Source organism: Lactuca serriola, chromosome 5 (assembly GCF_051521515.1).
Source record: "Lactuca serriola cultivar US96UC23 chromosome 5, Lser_US96UC23_V15, whole genome shotgun sequence".
In the NCBI taxonomy this organism is placed as follows: domain Eukaryota; kingdom Viridiplantae; phylum Streptophyta; class Magnoliopsida; order Asterales; family Asteraceae; genus Lactuca; species Lactuca serriola.
The window spans coordinates 122,081,032-122,101,333 of record NC_136412.1 but is presented as its reverse complement, the minus strand read 5'-3'; positions in this window follow the sequence as shown (position 1 = coordinate 122,101,333).

Genomic DNA, 20,302 nt, shown 5'->3' with positions numbered 1-20,302 from the left:
ATCCCAAAATACGGGCCAAAAATTCCATTTTGTATTTAAGTGATTTGCAAAACGTTTGTAACAAAATGCCATACGATCATATCATTTAATGAATCTCGTAACTGTAACCCAAAACGTAAAACATAATATTGTCAGAGTACAAATCCCAGAATATCTCATAGTGCGGAAAACAAAGAGTGTGTGTGTGATATGTCGTTATCACGCCAGCTCCTTCCCCTTGGCTGAAGAGGCACCTGAAACAACAACTGGAAACCGTAAGCACGAAGCTTAGTGAGTTCCCCCACTGTACCACATACCATATAACCACATAACATATATATATATATATATATATATATATATATATATATATATATATATATATTGTCAGGCATATCTGGGTGCCCGACCTACCCCTTCGGTCCTCTCGACCGGATACTGACTAGAATATATGGGTGCTGGTCTCCTCTTCGTTCCTCTTGACCGGATACTGGGGACTATTTCACCCCCTACTACTACCACATATCATATATCACATAATCTATCTAGCATGGTTGGGCATGACTGCCCCTTCGGCCCTATCGACCGGTAATCTGGGGACTATCTCCCCTACTGTCACTAGCATATAACATCATATCATACTAGCACATAAACATATCGTAGGTAGTAGCAACCCTAGATGAATATCACAGAGACAACCATCTAATCATACAACTCCTACTGGTGGGCCGACATTATGGCCGTAGACCCACCGCTACTGGACGGTAACTCACCTCGAAAGTAGCTGCTGAAAGTCTGCTTGCTAAGCGCCTGACTGCTGAACCGGTAATCCTCCGGCTATAAATCATGAACATGGATTAGACACTCATAAATACCCTTAGGTCAATGACCGACTCATCCCTGGTCCAAGGTCAACTCCCTGGTCAAAGTCAACTTCCAATTGACTGGATGTGACAACCCGATATTTCAAATCTTTGTAATGACCTAAAAAGTCAAGTATTGTAACCACTTTTGAATTAATAAAATTAACTTTGATAATAAAATGTCCAAAAAGTTCTATTTAAATTCCCTCTATGTTTAAATGTCATTAAACCGGGATCGTACGTAAAAAGAACGCTCAAATCCGACTTCGTATATTGAAGTTAAGATTTTTCCAAGTTCGGCTTAGCAACAGACAGCTAAAAACTCGAATCGGAGATCGAGCGACTTTTGGCCGGAATGACCTAAACGAGAATCGAAGGTCTCGACAATGGTATTTCAGCGGTGAAAAGTCTGGCAAAAACCGACGTCAGATAAAGAAGTTATGAATTTTTAAAGAAATTCCTTAATCACGTCATTTTATAATTAAATAATAAAAATAATTTCGGAATTTGCCAACGGAGTCTAAACGAAAGTTGTAGAGCGTAGTCTCACCTTCGCGTGGATATTAAGACCATCGAAAACGGAGTTCGTATGAAGGAGATATGATTTTTTGAAGTTTATTAAATAATTTATATATATATATATATATATATATATATATATATATATATATATATATATATATTTAAATCAAAAATCCGGTAATATCCGAAGGAAGAGTCAGCGTCCTCATCCGAGTTACGCGCTGTGTAACCTCGTACGCCCCGCGTACCCGAAGGCCTTGGTCTCGGTCCGTCCACGTCGCCCCTATGCGAAGCTACCGACCCGCCCGTCCGACCCGTCCCATCCGAAGCCGAGGCAGTCGAGGACTCGGTCATGCATGACGTACGCGTACGCGCTGCGTACGAGCGTACGCCCCGCGTACCGAGGCTTCTCAGACCCCTATAAATAGAATGCGAGGGTTTCCGGAAAAATTGCTCATTTCTTCTCATTGCTCTTGCGTTTCGCCTCGTTTTCCGTGCCCGTTCAAACCCGAAGCCCTGGTCTTTTTGCTCAAGTCCCGAAGGTCGATTTTACTCCCGAGATTCCCGAGAATCCCGAGAAAAATCCGTTTCCCGAGACGAAACTCTGCCCGGTTTTCCATCTTGCTATCTTCAAACTTTCAAGTGAGTTCATACCCCTAATCAATATTTTAAATGATTTTAAATGCTTTAATGGGGGGGGGAATACAAGTAGAAACAAACATGTTATTTAATCATTGATATGTATTTTATAACTGTGTTTGTCATTTAACATATTCCACATGCTACAAAATGTGATGCATGAAATGGTTTTACATCTTAAAAACACATTGTTACCAAATGTTTTACCTTTGAAATATTTATTAAAATGACATCAAGTCATTGTTAATTATTGTTCAAAACCCATAGATGTCTTACAAAAACCATTTTTCATTCTTGAACTAAACTATGCATATACACTTATATTCTTATATATGTATTGATGTTATAGCGTACATCTTTCATTTAGTTTCCCACACTCTTGAGTAGTAAGAGTGTACAAACCTACATGATCATCCAGTTATATTACAGTAGATTATCATAGGGATAATTTGAAGATATCAAACATTACTTCTATTACAAGGAATCACACAAGAGTCAGTTCATTCATGAGTTCTTACTAGAACCTTACATGATACATGAGTACCTTTACATATGCTTACATGATACATGAACACATTACAAGAGTACCTGTACGTAGATACCTTTACCTGTGTATACACTGTTTATAGTGAATATTTGTATCTCAAATTGCGAGGATGATTTATTAGTACCTTCTGTGTAAATCTTCCTGCCTATCCCACAGTACCTCGGGATACCTAGATGGGCCTCTATCCCACAGTACCTCAGGATATACGTACGGGACTAACCATTCCGGAACCCATCTGTTAGCAACAGTGGGTGATGAACATCTACGGATGCCTACAGTTATTACTTATACTAGGAGTACCTTTACGGGGACTAACCCTTCCCTCGCCCTGCTGCTGCTACAGAGGACAATTGGACAATCTTCGGATGTTCATTGGGTTATATAAGTACATGTTAGCACCAGTACCTCCGGCTAACATTTACTTTATTACGTATTTCCTATTACTTTATTTTGTGATACCTTTCACATAAACGATGAGTTAGATTAAGCACTTTTAGTACTAGTCAATACAAAAACTACACTTCATACTTACAAAACATTCGGGTCTTGGTAGAAGACTACACTTCATACATACAGAACATTCGGGTCTTGGTAGAAGACTACATTTCATACTTATAGAAAATAAGGGTTTTTCTAGGGATTTCATACTTACCTCAACATTTTCATTTAAAGGTTTACATGGCTTCCATAACAGATTTTCACAAACAAGGCAATGGCACTTATATACTTATGAATTCACCAGCTTAAAGCTGATATTCGCTTTCAAAATAACTTGTATTCTCAGGTCATCAATAGACAGGTCCGGAGGCCAGGTTTTGAGAAGTCGGAGCAGACAAGTCTCGTCTTTTATTTTGATTGTATAATTTTTGGTGTCTTATTACAATGAAAGAACACACATGTATTAAACTTTACTTATAATGCAATGGATGATGTCGTTGCTTGTTTATTATATTACACTGTTGTGATACTGTACATGACGTCCTCCACCCCTGAACGTTTCCGCCGTTCGTGGTTTTGAGGTGTGACAGATTGGTATCAGAGCATTGTTTATAGTGAATTACGTATATCAACCCATAAAAGATATACTAAATATAAATACATGGGATTAAAACACTCTGTCTAGGAGTTTATACTTTTAAATAATAAAATGTTTAACAAAGTATACGTGCCTGCATTCCTACTAAAATCAGTGTCACAACGACAAGAACAAAAGTATTACGATTGTTGAATATCACAAGTAAGCCTGGGGATATATGGTCAGTCTTGGGAATGGCATAGCCTGATCAACTATGCTGGTCCGAGGGGTGATTAGAATATGCCCCAGAATGGTTGTGATATGGCAGCAAGTCTAAAAACTTACCAACACAACCATAAAGAAATACTATAGGGGTATTTGGTCTTACTGTAATTATCTTAGTTAGTTCGTCTATTTTAGCTATTCCTTCTGTTGTTGGGCTATGGGGATTTAGTCCATGAGACACATTCATTAATCATTTATTCTTATCCATTTCGTCATCCTTTAAACGTATAGTTAAAGATGCCGCCACGCAGGAATCCAAGGAGGAATCCAAACAACGCAACACCAATACCACCACCTCCACCACCACCTATACCTCTTCAACCACCAAATCCTTTCGATGCAAACATGTTCCAGGCAGCTTTCACAGCAGCAGTTGCAGCTGCTGTGTCAGCAATCAATGCTCCTGCCCCTAGCGGATCAGGAACAGGTGCACCACCCTCGAACCACGGCGAAAGCCATAGACACCCTCGGGAATGCACCTACAAGGACTTCACTAACGCCAAACCCCGTAGCTTCAATGGAATTGGGGGTGTTATGGTGTTAAGACAGTGGACTGAGAAGATGGAATATGTCTTCGAAATCTGCGGATGCCAAGAAGGCAGCAAGGTCAAGTTCGCAGCTTGTACCTTCTCTGACCGAGCACTAACATGGTGGAACAGCCATGTCAACTATCTAACTTTGGTGGTGGCATATTCCATCAGTTGGGAAAAGTTGAAAGACATGCTGATGAAGGAATACTGTCCTCGAGGTGAAGTACAAAAACTCGAGCAAGAATTCTGGGGTCTACAAATGGTTGGATCCGACATCACTACCTACACAAATAGGTTCTGTGATTTGGCAAACTTATGCCCTGATATGGTTGCTCTCCAGAGCAAAAAGATCGAGAGATATATCTGGGGACTGTCGCCCCAGATCCAGTCAAGTGTGATCGCTTCCAGGCCCATTACCTTTGATAGTGCCAAGGAACTAGCACAATCTCTTATCGATCACTGGAAACCTCAGAACACAACAATCCCTACACCTGTACCACAAAAATCCAACCCCGACTACGACAAGAAGGGGTGGAATAAGAGGAAAAGAGGGGCTCCGCAAGGATCCTCCAATACGCAACAACTTGTGGCGATCAATGCTGCCACAGTGACTCCTGTTGCCCCTGCGAAGCTCTTACCAGCAAAAACATATGCTGGGTCTCTCCCGAAGTGCACCAAGTGCAACTTCCACCACCACGGACCTTGCAAGGAGATGTTCTTCTCTAACTGCAATAGGAAGGGGCACACCGCCCGTTACTGCAAGGCTCCAACAGCTCAAGCCGCCCAGGTCCCAAACGTCGGGATGGGCCAAACCTTCTACGGATGTGGCGAGGTGGGCCATTACAAGAGGAACTGCCCTAAAGCGGGGATGGCTGGCGGAGTAGAAAGAGTTATGGCCTTAGGCCACGAGGACGCAGTAGCTGATCCAACGATAGTTACTGGTACGTTCCTCCTCGATAACTCATATGTTTGTATGCTTTTCGATAGCGGAGCCGAGAAAAGTTTTGTAAGTCACAAATTTGCACACCTGCTTAAACAAAAACCATGTGCATTAGATATTTCATTCACGGTAGAAATGGCTAACGGGAAAACAGAGAGTACAAACTGCATATACCTAGGTTGCACCTTAACTTTAGATGGCCATACTTTCAAGATAGATCTCATGCCAGTCACAATTAAATGTTTTGACGTTATCATAGGTATGGATTGGTTGAGTCTTCTTCGTGCCGACATTATGTGCTTCGAAAAAGCAGTTCGTTTTAACCTTCCTAACAACGAAACTTTAATTATCTACGGCGACAAACCTAGTACGAGCCTTCGCATCATTTCGTGCATTCAAGCCCAGAAGTGCTTGCGAAAGGAATATCATGCATTCCTAGCACACGTCGTCGATACCAGCCAAGAACAGAAAGACATTCAGAAAATCCCAGAAGTACGCGACTTTCCCGACATGTTCCCAGAAGAACTTCCCGGTTTACCACCAAAACGCCAAGTCGAGTTCAGAATCGACTTAGTGCCAGGGGCTACCCCCGTAGCCAAATCTCCTTATCGTCTGGCACCGGCTGAAATGCAGGAACTTTCCAGTCAACTTAACGAACTTCTCAAGAAGGGATTCATTCGACCAAGCTTCTCGCCATGGGGAGCACCGGTCTTGTTCGTCAAGAAGAAAGATGGATCGTTTCGCATGTGCATCGACTATAGAGAACACAACAAACTTACCATTAAAAATCGTTACCCCTTGCCCCGCATTGCCGATTTGTTTGATCAACTTCAAGGAGCCAACTACTTCTCGAAGATAGATCTGCGATCCGGATACCACCAACTACGAGTGTTAGAGGAGGATGTTCCCAAGACAGCCTTCCGAACTCGTTATGGGCACTACGAGTTTTTAGTGATGCCATTCGGATTAACTAACGCACCTGCAGTATTCATGGATCTGATGAATAGGGTGTGTCGTCCTTACTTGGATCAGTTCGTCATCGTCTTCATTGATGACATACTCATCTACTCTCGAAGTAAGGAGGAGCATAGTCAACATCTCCGTAAAATCTTAGAAACATTGCGATCGGAGAAGCTCTACGCAAAGTTCTCAAAGTGCGAATTTTGGATTCGACGAGTCGAATTCTTGGGCCATGTAGTTAGCGAAGAAGGTATACACGTGGACCCTTCCAAAATTAAGGCCATCGAGAACTGGTCAGCACCAAAGACACCTACTGAAATTCGTCAATTTCTAGGTCTAGCTGGCTACTATCGCAGGTTCATTCAGAACTTCTCCAGCATAGCGAAACTGTGACAACCCGATATTTCGAGTCAATGTAATGTAAAACCGATCAAAATTAGGTCAAAATGTAACCTTCCTAAAATCTTGTTCGGATTAAATAAAGTAGTAGGAATCATATCAAGGTTTGCGTACATAAAAAGAGCGTCCAAATCTGACTTCGGATGAGGAAGTTATGAATTTTTGAAGAAATTCCTTAATCACGTCATTTTAATAAATAAATAATAAAAATAATTTTGGAATTTGCCAACGGAATCTAAACGAAAGTTGTAGATCATGGTCTCACCTTCGCATGGATATAAAGAACGTCAAAAACGGAGTTCGTATGAGGGAGATATGAATTTTTGAAGTTTATTTATAATAAATATAAATTTAATTATAAATTCCCGGTAATATCCGAAGGGGAGTCATCGGATTGGACCGAAGTACGCCCTACGTACCTTCGTACGCCCCGCGTACTGAGATCGAGGGTCTCGGATCGTCCACGTCGCACTATCCGAAGAATTCTAAACCGTCCGACCCGTCCGAAGCTCCGACCCGTCCGACCCGCTGTCCCGTCCGACCCGCCGTCCCATCCGACCCGCGTACCCAGCAACCCGTCCCATCCGAACCGAGGCAGTCGAGATTTCGGTCATGCATGACGTACACGTACGCGCTGCGTACGAGCGTACGCCCCGCGTACGGAGGCAGTTCAGCCTTCCTATAAATAGGATGCGAGGCTTTCTAAAAATGTTGCTCATTTCTCTCCTCTCTCTCACAACCTTGCCTCGTTTTCCGTGCCCGTTATAACCCGAAGCTCTGGTCTTTTTGCTCAAGTCCCGAGGGTCGATTTTACTCCCGAGAATCCCGAGAAAAATCCGTTTTCCGAGACGAAACTCTGCCCGGTTTTCCATCTCGCTTTCTTCAATCAATCAAGTGAGTTTCATACCCCTTAATCAACCTTTTTAAATATTCTAAATGCTTTTATATGCTTTCAAGGGGGGGAATACAAGTTAAATACTTATAGTTATCGTTTCAATCACATGTGATTGCATTAATCACATGTGATTAATAACTAGGGAAACCAGTGATTTTATCACTATTCAAACTATCTATCAAACTGTTTTACTTCTAAATGTTTTCCAAACCCATTTACTTTTCGAATTTACACTGCAACTGTGATTTAAACAAATGTTCCTTATACTTAAACTGTTTTAATCAAATCTACACCTTCAAATTGTTTTATAGATTGACATCAAGTCAATCTTTCTTTAAAAATAATACTTATGTTTCAAATGTCTTATAAATACTTATTTATGTTTTTATATTATAAATTGCATGCCCATACATGTATAGACGTATAAATAATGTTTAAAGGGCTTAGGAAGGCCATCCACCCTATTTCCTTTTCCTCGATTTGGATGTGGTCTGGTGGGATTTTGGGTGACCATCCGAAGGTCGTTTCCATGTTAATTATATATCAAATATACATATATAGACATAAAAGTACTTCCATAACCATACGTACTAGACGCACCGTTAACAAGTTACCATCGGGGTAACACAGAACCATACTATTACAACGGCTAGATCAATGAGTCAGTTCATTCATGAGTCTATACTAGGAAGAGAATATATACAACTATACTACGAGAACATATACAACTATACTAGAACAAGAAACATTTCATCACATATGCAAGAATACGATAACAAATGTGATCCACTGTATCGGAGCATGCCTTAAATGTCATGGCCCGAGTTGTAGCCAGAATTCTCTTGGAGGGAGAGCGTTGAGTTTGCGTATAGATCTATACTGGATTGACTATCCTACACCTTGCTGCTAGCTACAGCCGGACCTGCAGGTCTGCGGGTGCCAAACGTCATTCCGTTATTACGACCGTTCTTTATGTCGTTGTTATCAGTCGATAGTATGGTGCAATTATCACATTATACCTTAATATAAATCCGGTTTAAGGTAGTAGTAATTAGTACAACAGTAGTTCTTATTATACAAAACTACAGTACTACAATGATTTACCCATTACATATTTTGGTGATAATCTCACTTAAGCATTAATGTATGATCTATATTTTATCAAATGATAGTTATACTTGGGTAATTACACACTTTTACAACAGACGAGTTTACAAAACATTTAAGCCTCGGTAGAAGGTTACTTTTATAGAAAATATAGGATTTTCTGAGAGATTCAAACTTTTGCAAACACTTTTAAACATTTACTTACATTTTTACAAACTTATACATTGAGACAGGTTCAAACGTTTTTGACAACGAACATTGACACTAAAATACTTATGAACTCACCAGCTTAATGCTGATAAACTCTTTCAAAATAACTTGTATTCTCAGGTCATCAGTAGACAGGTACCGATGCCAGCTTTTGAGATGATGGAGCGTACTCAAAGACTCATCATTTTATTATTTTGATTTACGTTATATTTTTGGTGTCTAAAACTGTACAGAACACGCATGTATTAAAATTATATAATGCAATGGATGATGTTGTTTGCCTATTTACATTTACTGTGTTGTGATTACCTTACATGACGTCCTCCGCCCCAGAACGTTTCCGCCGTTCTTGGTTTTGGGGTGTGACAGATTGGTATCAGAGCATTGTTTATAGTGAATTGAGTATATCAACCCATAAAAGATATACTAAACTATAAACCCATTAGGGATTAAACTCTGACCAAGAGTCTATACTTTAAATAATAAAATATTTAACTAAGTATACTAGCCTGCATTCATACTAAAATAAGTGTCACAAAGACAAGAACAAAAGTATTACGATTGTTAAATATCACAAGTGAGCCCGGGGATGTATGGTCAGTCCTGGGAATGGCATAGCCTGATCAACTATGCTGATCCTAGGAGTGATTAGCACATGCCTTAGAATGGTTGTGATAGGTTAACAAGTCTAAAAACTTACCAACAATACCACAAGAAGATCAATAGAACTTAAACATAAAATGCTATAGGAGTATTTTGCGCTACTAGTTACACGTATACTATATTCTTATACCTCTATTCTCGCGTAGATCTTAATGGCTAGATATCCATCATGGCGACCCGTACTTTCCCAATGAAGGCAATGCCGGGTGGATCGATGAAGAGCCCAAAGTTGATCATCCAATCCCTTTGGATGATCACCTCGCAGAAGGCTTTTCAGATGGGTCTGACTCCGAGCCTGAAGTCAAGAACCTACCGATTGTAGGTCAAGCCCCGAACAACAACCCTCAACCGGCATTTCCAGGTCCTACACCCATGTGGGCAAACAACCTGAACCGTTGGAGTGATAATCAGGGTCAACCCTTACCATACATTGGGGACCGAACCTTTTACAACGTCAGCAATGGTGGCTCTACTGACCGGGCTCTGCCTGTCATTATCCGCAGAATAGCTCGTATTATCGAGCAAGGTGGAACAGCCGTCGACCGGGTCATAGAGATTGATGCCGACTCAGGTATCAACACAGTCAGCATCCGCCGTCTTGAAGAAGACATGGAACGGACCCGGAGGACAAATAAAACCCTGCAATAACAGTTGGCTGCCTCACGAGCTGAAATATTGGAACTTCGAGCTCGTCAGGGGACTCAGAATCGACCCATTCAAGAGGTGTTTCGTCAAGTATCCGACCGCAGTACTCGTCCGGGACTTTCCCATCGCCGTTGGTTGATGTCTAAGTACATCTCCGTCTTTTAATTAAAGGATAGCCTTTAACATCTGTGCTCCATGTAGCACTTGTGTGTAAAATGTTTCTAACTTTCCTTACTCAAAAGTTGAAATCTAAGAACTGTCAAACTTTTCTATATGGTATGATGTATGACCTACAGTTAGGTCGATTTTCCCTGAACTTATTACATCAGTAATACCAGTATTTTTGAGATCTATCTATCTGGGAAAAATCTATACACTTGTGTTTTCCTACTAATATTTCTTATTATGGTTTCAAACACTCTTTCAACTGTTGGACTATGGTTAGTTAGTCCATGTGTCACTCTCATGTTGCTTACAAATTGATTCTTACCATCTTTCTTATCTTTATAAACTTATAGCTGAAGGATGCCTCCTCGCAAGTCTCCCAGGAATAGGAATAATCCTGCACCTCCACCACCTCCTCCGCCTCCGGTCATCGATACTGTAGCCCTGAATGCTGTCGTAGCCACAGCAGTGGCAACTGCCATGGCTCAGTATCACTCTTCTGATGCCAGCAGAGGTGGAACCCCTGTGGAATCTATCCCGATCGAAATCCCTGTGCGCTCAAGGGAGTGCTCTTACAAGGATTTTACAAACTGCAAACCGAAGCCTTTCTATGGCACCGGCGGAGTCATTGCTCTCTCACAATGGTTCGAGAAGACTGAATCAGTCTTCGAAATCTATTCATGCCCTGCTGCATGCAAAGTGAAATATGCCGCATGCACCTTTGAGGGTAAAGCCCTAACGTGGTGGAACGGCCACGTCAAAGCCCTAACTCTCGTCGTAGCTAACGACATGGGCTGGGAAACAATGAAAGACCTCATGACTGAGGAATACTGCCCGAGGGGCGAGATCCAGAAACTGGAGCAGGAACTCTGGAACCTGTCAATGAAGGGCACCAATGTGGTCGCTTATACTGCCCGCTTCAGCGAGCTGGTGGCCTTCTGCCCCAATATGGTTCCCACCGAGGGGAAGAAGATCGAGAGGTACATATGGGGGCTAGTGCCTCCGTATCAGGGGAATGTGCTAGCGTCGAACCCCGCTACCTTCGACAGTGCCAAACGATTGGCACAACGACTCATTGACCATGGAGTCAAAACCCCTGCAACCACAACCACCCTAGCCATCCCGGAACCCTCCAAACCCGCCGATACTAAGCGGAAATTCTGGGATGAAAGGAAGAAGCAGCAGGCTGCCAAAAAGCAGCAATTGGTGGCAATTCATGCCGCAGTAACCCCTACTGCTACTACTACTGCTCCGGTGAGTCGGTATGCTGGAAGTTCGCCCAAGTGCAACAAATGCAACTACCATCACAACGGCCCCTGCCGTGAATTGCAGTGCTCTAACTGCAACAGGAAAGGACACACTGTCCGATTCTGTAAGTTCCCTGCACAACCTATCAACCAAGTCTCTGGCTCTGGCGCGAGCCCAACCTGCTATGGATGTGGTGAAGCAGGCCACTTTAAGAGGGACTGCCCCAAAGCGAGGAATGCGGGAGGAGCAGGGAGGGTACTAGCTATTGGCCACGGGGAAGCAGTTGCTGACCCGACAGTGGTGACCGGTACGTTCCTCCTCGATAACTCCTATGCATGCATTCTGTTCGATAGTGGAGCGGAGTGAAGCTTCGTAAACCATAAATTTGCTCGCATGCTTAATCAACCACCGCACGCACTCAAAGAACTATTCACAGTAGAAATGGCTAATGGAAAAACTGAAAATACGAGTAGCATATACTTAGGTTGTACCCTAACTCTAGATAACCATTCATTTCCAATCGACCTCATGCCAGTCTCAATAAAAAGTTTCGACGTCATCATTGGCATGGACTGGTTAAGCCTTCATCGTGCCGACATCATGTGCTTCGAGAAAGCAGTCCGTCTAAACCTTCCGTCTAACGAAACTCTTATAGTCTATGGTGACAAACCCGGTGCAAGTCTTCGCATCATATCAAGTATTCAAGCACAGAAATACCTGCGTAAGGAATACCACGCATTCCTTGCTCACGTCGTCGACACGAACCTAGAAACGAAAGAACTAAAGAACCTCCCAGTAGTGAGCGACTTCCCCGACATTTTCCCAGAAGAACTACCCGGGTTACCTCTGCAACGACAAGTCGAGTTCAGAATCGACTTAGTCCCAGGAGCTACCCCAGTAGCCAAGTCGCCCTACCGCTTAGCACCAGCTGAGATGCAGGAACTCTCTGGTCAACTTAACGAACTGCTCAGCAAGGGCTTTATAAGACCGAGTTTCTCACCTTGGGGAGCACCGGTCTTGTTCGTTAAGAAGAAGGACGGATCCTTCCGTATGTGTATTGACTACAGAGAACTCAACAAACTGACGGTCAAGAATCGTTATCCTCTACCACGCATAGATGATCTATTCGACCAACTGCAAGGGGCGAACTATTTTTCTAAGATTGATCTAAGATCCGGATATCACCAGTTACGAGTGCTAGAGGAGGATGTGCCGAAGACCGCCTTCCGAACTCGTTACGGACATTACGAGTTCATGGTGATGCCATTCGGATTGACCAATGCGCCCGCAGTCTTCATGGATCTTATGAATAGAGTATGCCGACCCTACTTGGATCAGTTCGTCATCGTTTTCATTGACGACATCCTAATCTACTCCCGAAGTAAGAAAGAACATGGCGATCACCTACAACAAGTTCTAGGGACATTACGAAAAGAGAAACTTTATGCGAAGTTCTCGAAATGTGAATTTTGGATCCGAAGAGTCGAATTCTTAGGACACGTGGTAAGCGAAGAGGGAATCCATGTGGACCCATCCAAAATTAAGGCCATTGAGAATTGGTCAGCACCGAAGACGCCTACAGAAATTCGTCAATTTCTAGGTCTCGCTGGCTACTACCGCAGATTCATTCAGAACTTCTCACGAATAGCGAAGCCTCTTACAACCCTAACCCAGAAAGGCGTGGCCTTTGACTGGGAAGAGAAACAAGAAAGAGCGTTCCAAACGCTCAAACGAGCCTTGTGCACCGCACCAATACTATCCCTTCCAGAAGGAATAGAAGACTTCGTAGTTTATTGCGATGCATCGAATCAAGGGCTCGGATGTGTTCTAATGCAGCGAGGTAAGGTCATCGCCTACGCCTCGAGACAATTGAAGACACACGAGGTTAACTACACGACCCACGATCTTGAACTAGGAGCAGTAGTGTTTGCTCTGAAGATCTGGAGACATTACTTATATGGAACGAAGAGCACTATCTTTACCGACCACAAGAGTTTACAACACATTTTCGATCAGAAGGAGCTCAACATGAGACAACGACGGTGGGTCGAACTACTCAGTGATTACGAATGCGATATTCGTTATCATCCGGGTAAAGCCAACGTAGTAGCAGACGCCCTAAGTCGGAAGGAATATTCTTGTCGCAAAGTCAAGTCATTATCGATAACCATCCATTCACACCTGACTAAGCAAATTCAGGCGGCTCAACTTGAGGCCATGAAACCTGAAAATGTGTCAAGTGAATCCCTTAGAGGAATGGACAGGAATTTAGAAGCCAAGGGTGACGGAGCTTTATATTTCATGAACCGGATCTGGACACCGAAACATGGTGGTTTCCGAGACTTGGTCATGATCGAGGCGCACAACACTCGGTATTCCGTCCACCCAGGTTCAGATAAGATGTATCTGGATCTTAAGAAGCTATACTGGTGGCCTAATATGAAAGCAGAGATTGCTACCTTCGTAAGTAAATGCCTTACTTGCGCAAAGGTTAAGGTCGAGTACCAGAAGCCCTCTGGCTTACTGCAACAACCAGAGATCCCGGAATGGAAGTGGGAGCGGATCACTATGGATTTCATAACCAAGTTGCCCAAGACAACGGGTGGACTTGACACCATATGGGTCATCGTTGATAGATTGACCAAGTCTGCACACTTCCTGCCTATCAAAGAAACCGACAAGATGGAGAAACTTACGAGAACATACATTAGGGAAATCGTACGACTGCATGGTGTACCTATGTCCATTATCTCCGATAGAGATAGTAGGTTCACCTCAAGATTTTGGCAATCACTACAACATTCCCTAGGAACAAGGCTGGACATGAGCACAGCCTACCATCCTCAGACCGACGGACAGAGTGAGAGGACCATCCAAACTCTGGAAGATATGTTGCGAGCCTGCGTGATTGACTTTGGGAAGACATGGGATACTCATTTACCCCTTGTCGAGTTTTCCTATAATAACAGTTATCACACGAGCATCAAGGCTGCTCCATTTGAAGCTCTCTACGGCCGTAAGTGCAGATCCCCTCTGTGCTGGGCTGAGGTGGGTGATACCCAATTAGCCAGGGGGCAAACTTCCGACAGTACTCTCACCGGTCCGGAGATCATTCGGGAAACAACTGAGAAAATCGTTCAGATCCGTGAACGATTGAAAGCCTCTAGAGACCGACAGAAGAGCTACGCTGATAAACGAAGGAAACCTTTGGAATTTCAGGTGGGAGACTGAGTCCTCCTCAAAGTCTCACCCTGGAAGGGCTTGATACGCTTCGGCAAGCATGGAAAGCTTAATCCGAGATACATAGGGCCTTTCGAGATTCTTGCAAGAGTCGGCCCCGTAGCTTACAAACTCGAACTACCAGACGCACTTCGTAACGTACATTCTACATTCCACGTATCTAACTTGAAAAAGTGTCTATCCGACGAGACTCTTGTAATCCCACTCGACGAGATCGAAATCAACGAGAGCCTCAACTTCGTGGAAGAACCTGTAGAGATCATGGACCGTGAGGTCAAGCAGACAAAGCAAAGCCGTATCCCTATCGTGAAGGTTCGCTGGAATGCCAAGCGAGGACCGGAATTCACTTGGGAATGTGAGGATCAGATGAAACTGAAATACCCTCACCTTTTTGCTTAGTTATTTGTAATTTCTAACTTGCTTAAAATTCTAATTTCGGGACGAAATACCTTCTAACGGGGGGATGATGTGACAACCCGATATTTCGAGTCAATGTAATGTAAAACCGATCAAAATTAGGTCAAAATGTAACCTTCCTAAAATCTTGTTCGGATTAAATAAAGTAGTAGGAATCATATCAAGGTTTGCGTACATAAAAAGAGCGTCCAAATATGACTTCGGATGAGGAAGTTATGAATTTTTGAAGAAATTCCTTAATCACGTCATTTTAATAAATAAATAATAAAAATAATTTTGGAATTTGCCAACGGAATCTAAACGAAAGTTGTAGATCATGGTCTCACCTTCGCATGGATATAAAGAACGTCAAAAACGGAGTTCGTATGAGGGAGATATGAATTTTTGAAGTTTATTTATAATAAATATAAATTTAATTATAAATTCCCGGTAATATCCGAAGGGGAGTCATCGGATTGGACCGAAGTACGCCCTACGTACCTTCGTACGCCCCGCGTACTGAGATCGAGGGTCTCGGATCGTCCACGTCGCACTATCCGAAGAATTCTAAACCGTCCGACCCGTCCGAAGCTCCGACCCGTCCGACCCGCTGTCCCGTCCGACCCGCCGTCCCATCCGACCCGCGTACCCAGCAACCCGTCCCATCCGAACCGAGGCAGTCGAGACTTCGGTCATGCATGACGTACACGTACGCGCTGCGTACGAGCGTACGCCCCGCGTACGGAGGCAGTTCAGCCTTCCTATAAATAGGATGCGAGGCTTTCTAAAAATGTTGCTCATTTCTCTCCTCTCTCTCACAACCTTGCCTCGTTTTCCGTGCCCGTTATAACCCGAAGCTCTGGTCTTTTTGCTCAAGTCCCGAGGGTCGATTTTACTCCCGAGAATCCCGAGAAAAATCCGTTTTCCGAGACGAAACTCTGCCCGGTTTTCCATCTCGCTTTCTTCAATCAATCAAGTGAGTTTCATACCCCTTAATCAACCTTTTTAAATATTCTAAATGCTTTTATATGCTTTCAAGGGGGGGAATACAAGTTAAATACTTATAGTTATCGTTTCAATCACATGTGATTGCATTAATCACATGTGATTAATAACTAGGGAAACCAGTGATTTTATCACTATTCAAACTATCTATCAAACTGTTTTACTTCTAAATGTTTTCCAAACCCATTTACTTTTCGAATTTACACTGCAACTGTGATTTAAACAAATGTTCCTTATACTTAAACTGTTTTAATCAAATCTACACCTTCAAATTGTTTTATAGATTGACATCAAGTCAATCTTTCTTTAAAAATAATACTTATGTTTCAAATGTCTTATAAATACTTATTTATGTTTTTATATTATAAATTGCATGCCCATACATGTATAGACGTATAAATAATGTTTAAAGGGCTTAGGAAGGCCATCCACCCTATTTCCTTTTCCTCGATTTGGATGTGGTCTGGTGGGATTTTGGGTGACCATCCGAAGGTCGTTTCCATGTTAATTATATATCAAATATACATATATAGACATAAAAGTACTTCCATAACCATACGTACTAGACGCACCGTTAACAAGTTACCATCGGGGTAACACAGAACCATACTATTACAACGGCTAGATCAATGAGTCAGTTCATTCATGAGTCTATACTAGGAAGAGAATATATACAACTATACTACGAGAACATATACAACTATACTAGAACAAGAAACATTTCATCACATATGCAAGAATACGATAACAAATGTGATCCACTGTATCGGAGCATGCCTTAAATGTCATGGCCCGAGTTGTAGCCAGAATTCTCTTGGAGGGAGAGCGTTGAGTTTGCGTATAGATCTATACTGGATTGACTATCCTACACCTTGCTGCTAGCTACAGCCGGACCTGCAGGTCTGCGGGTGCCAAACGTCATTCCGTTATTACGACCGTTCTTTATGTCGTTGTTATCAGTCGATAGTATGGTGCAATTATCACATTATACCTTAATATAAATCCGGTTTAAGGTAGTAGTAATTAGTACAACAGTAGTTCTTATTATACAAAACTACAGTACTACAATGATTTACCCATTACATATTTTGGTGATAATCTCACTTAAGCATTAATGTATGATCTATATTTTATCAAATGATAGTTATACTTGGGTAATTACACACTTTTACAACAGACGAGTTTACAAAACATTTAAGCCTCGGTAGAAGGTTACTTTTATAGAAAATATAGGATTTTCTGAGAGATTCAAACTTTTGCAAACACTTTTAAACATTTACTTACATTTTTACAAACTTATACATTGAGACAGGTTCAAACGTTTTTGACAACGAACATTGACACTAAAATACTTATGAACTCACCAGCTTAATGCTGATAAACTCTTTCAAAATAACTTGTATTCTCAGGTCATCAGTAGACAGGTACCGATGCCAGCTTTTGAGATGATGGAGCGTACTCAAAGACTCATCATTTTATTATTTTGATTTACGTTATATTTTTGGTGTCTAAAACTGTACAGAACACGCATGTATTAAAATTATATAATGCAATGGATGATGTTGTTTGCCTATTTACATTTACTGTGTTGTGATTACCTTACATGACGTCCTCCGCCCCAGAACATTTCCGCCGTTCTTGGTTTTGGGGTGTGACAGAAACCCCTTACAACCCTGACCTAGAAAGGCGTGGCCTTCGACTGGGAAGAGAAACAGGAAAGAGCGTTCCAAACACTCAAACGAGCCTTGTGCACCGCCCCGATACTATCCCTCCCCGAAGGAATAGAAGACTTCATTGTCTATTGCGATGCATCCAATCAAGGACTCGGATGTGTACTGATGCAACGAGGTAAAGTAATAGCCTATGCCTCGAGACAGCTGAAGACACATGAGGTTAACTACACAACCCACGATCTCGAGCTAGAAGCAGTTGTGTTTGCTCTGAAAATCTGGCGACATTACCTATACGGTACAAAAAGCACGATCTTTACAGACCATAAGAGTCTACATCACATTTTCGACCAGAAAGAGCTCAACATGAGACAACGACGGTGGGTCGAGCTACTTAGTGATTACGAATGCGAAATTCGTTATCATCCGGGTAAAGCCAATGTAGTAGCCGACGCCCTAAGTCGGAAAGATTATACTGATCGTAGAGTCAAATCTTTGACTCTAACCATCCATTCACACTTGTCCACGCAAATAAAGGAGGCTCAGCTCGACACTTTGAAGCCTAAAAACGTGGCGGGTGAATCCCTTAGAGGGATGGATAAGAACTTGGAAGTCAAGGGTGGCGGAGCCTTATACCTCATGGATCGGATTTGGACACCGAAACACGGTGGCTTCAGAGACTTGGTCATGACCGAAGCTCACAACGCTCGTTATTCCGTCCACCCGGGTTCAGATAAGATGTATCTGGATCTTAAAAAGTTATACCGGTGGCCTAACATGAAATCAGATATTGCTACCTTCGTAAGTAAATGCCTTACTTGCGAAAAGGTCAAGGTCGAATACCAGAAACCCTCCGGTCTTCTACAACAACCGGAGATACCAGAATAGAAGTGGGAGCGGATCACTATGGACTTCATAACCAAGTTGCCCAAGACGACGGGTGGACTTGATTCCATATGGGTCATCGTCGATAGACTGACCAAGTCTGCACACTTCCTATCGATCAAGGAAACAGACAAGATGGAGAAACTTACCAGAACTTACATTAGGGAGATTGTAAGACTGCACGATGTTCCTTTATCTATCATCTCAGACCGAGATAGTAGATTCACTTCAAGGTTCTGGCAGTCATTACAAAGTTCCCTAGGAACTAGGCTGGACATGAGTACAACCTACCATCCACAGACCGATAGGCAAAGTGAGAGAACTATCCAAACCTTAGAAGATATGTTGCGCGCCTGTGTGATTGACTTTGGAAAAGCTTGGGATACTCATTTACCCCTTGTTGAATTTTCCTACAACAACAGTTATCATACGAGCTTAAAGGCAGCTCCATTCGAGGCCCTCTATGGCCGAAAGTGCAGATCCCCTCTGTGCTGAGCTGAAGTGGGTGATACCCAGTTAGCTAAGGGACGAGTTCCCGAAAGCACTCTCACAGGTCCGGAGATCATTCGGGAAACGACAGAGAAGATCGTTCAAATTCGTGAACGATTGAAAGCCTCTAGAGACCGACAGAAAAGCTACGCTGACAAGCGCAGGAAACCATTGGAGTTCCAGGTAGGCGACCGGGTCCTACTGAAGGTCTCACCCTGGAAGGGCTTGATACGCTTTGGAAAGCATGGGAAGCTCAATCCAAGATACATAGGGCCTTTTGAGATTCTTGCGAGGATCGGTCCTGTAGCTTACAAACTCAATCTACCGCAAGAACTCAGTAATGTACATCCTACCTTCCACGTGTCAAACTTGAAAAAGTGTCTATCCAACGAGACTCTTGTTATTCCAATCGACGAGATCGAGATCAACGAGAGCCTCAACTTCGTGGAGGAACCAGTAGAAATCATGGACCGAGAGGTCAAGCAAACCAAGGAAAGTCGCATCCCCATCGTGAAGGTCCGCTGGAATGCAAAGCGAGGACCTGAATACACCTGGGAACGCGAAGATCAGATGAAACACAAGTACCCACATCTGTTTCCCTAGTCCACAAGTGTTTTCTTACTTTAAATTTCGGGACGAAATTCCCTCTAACGGGGGGATGATGTGACAACCCGATATTTCAAATCTTTGTAATGACCTAAAAAGTCAAGTATTGTAACCACTTTTGAATTAATAAAATTAACTTTGATAATAAAATGTCCAAAAATTTCTATTTAAATTCCCTCTATGTTTAAATGTCATTAAACCGGGATCGTACGTAAAAAGAACGCTCAAATCCGACTTCGTATATTGAAGTTAAGATTTTTCCAAGTTCGGCTTAGCAACAGACAGCTAAAAACTCGAATCGGAGATCGAGCGACTTTTGGCCGGAATGACCTAAACGAGAATCGAAGGTCTCGACAATGGTATTTCAGCGGTGAAAAGTCTGGCAAAAACCGACGTCAG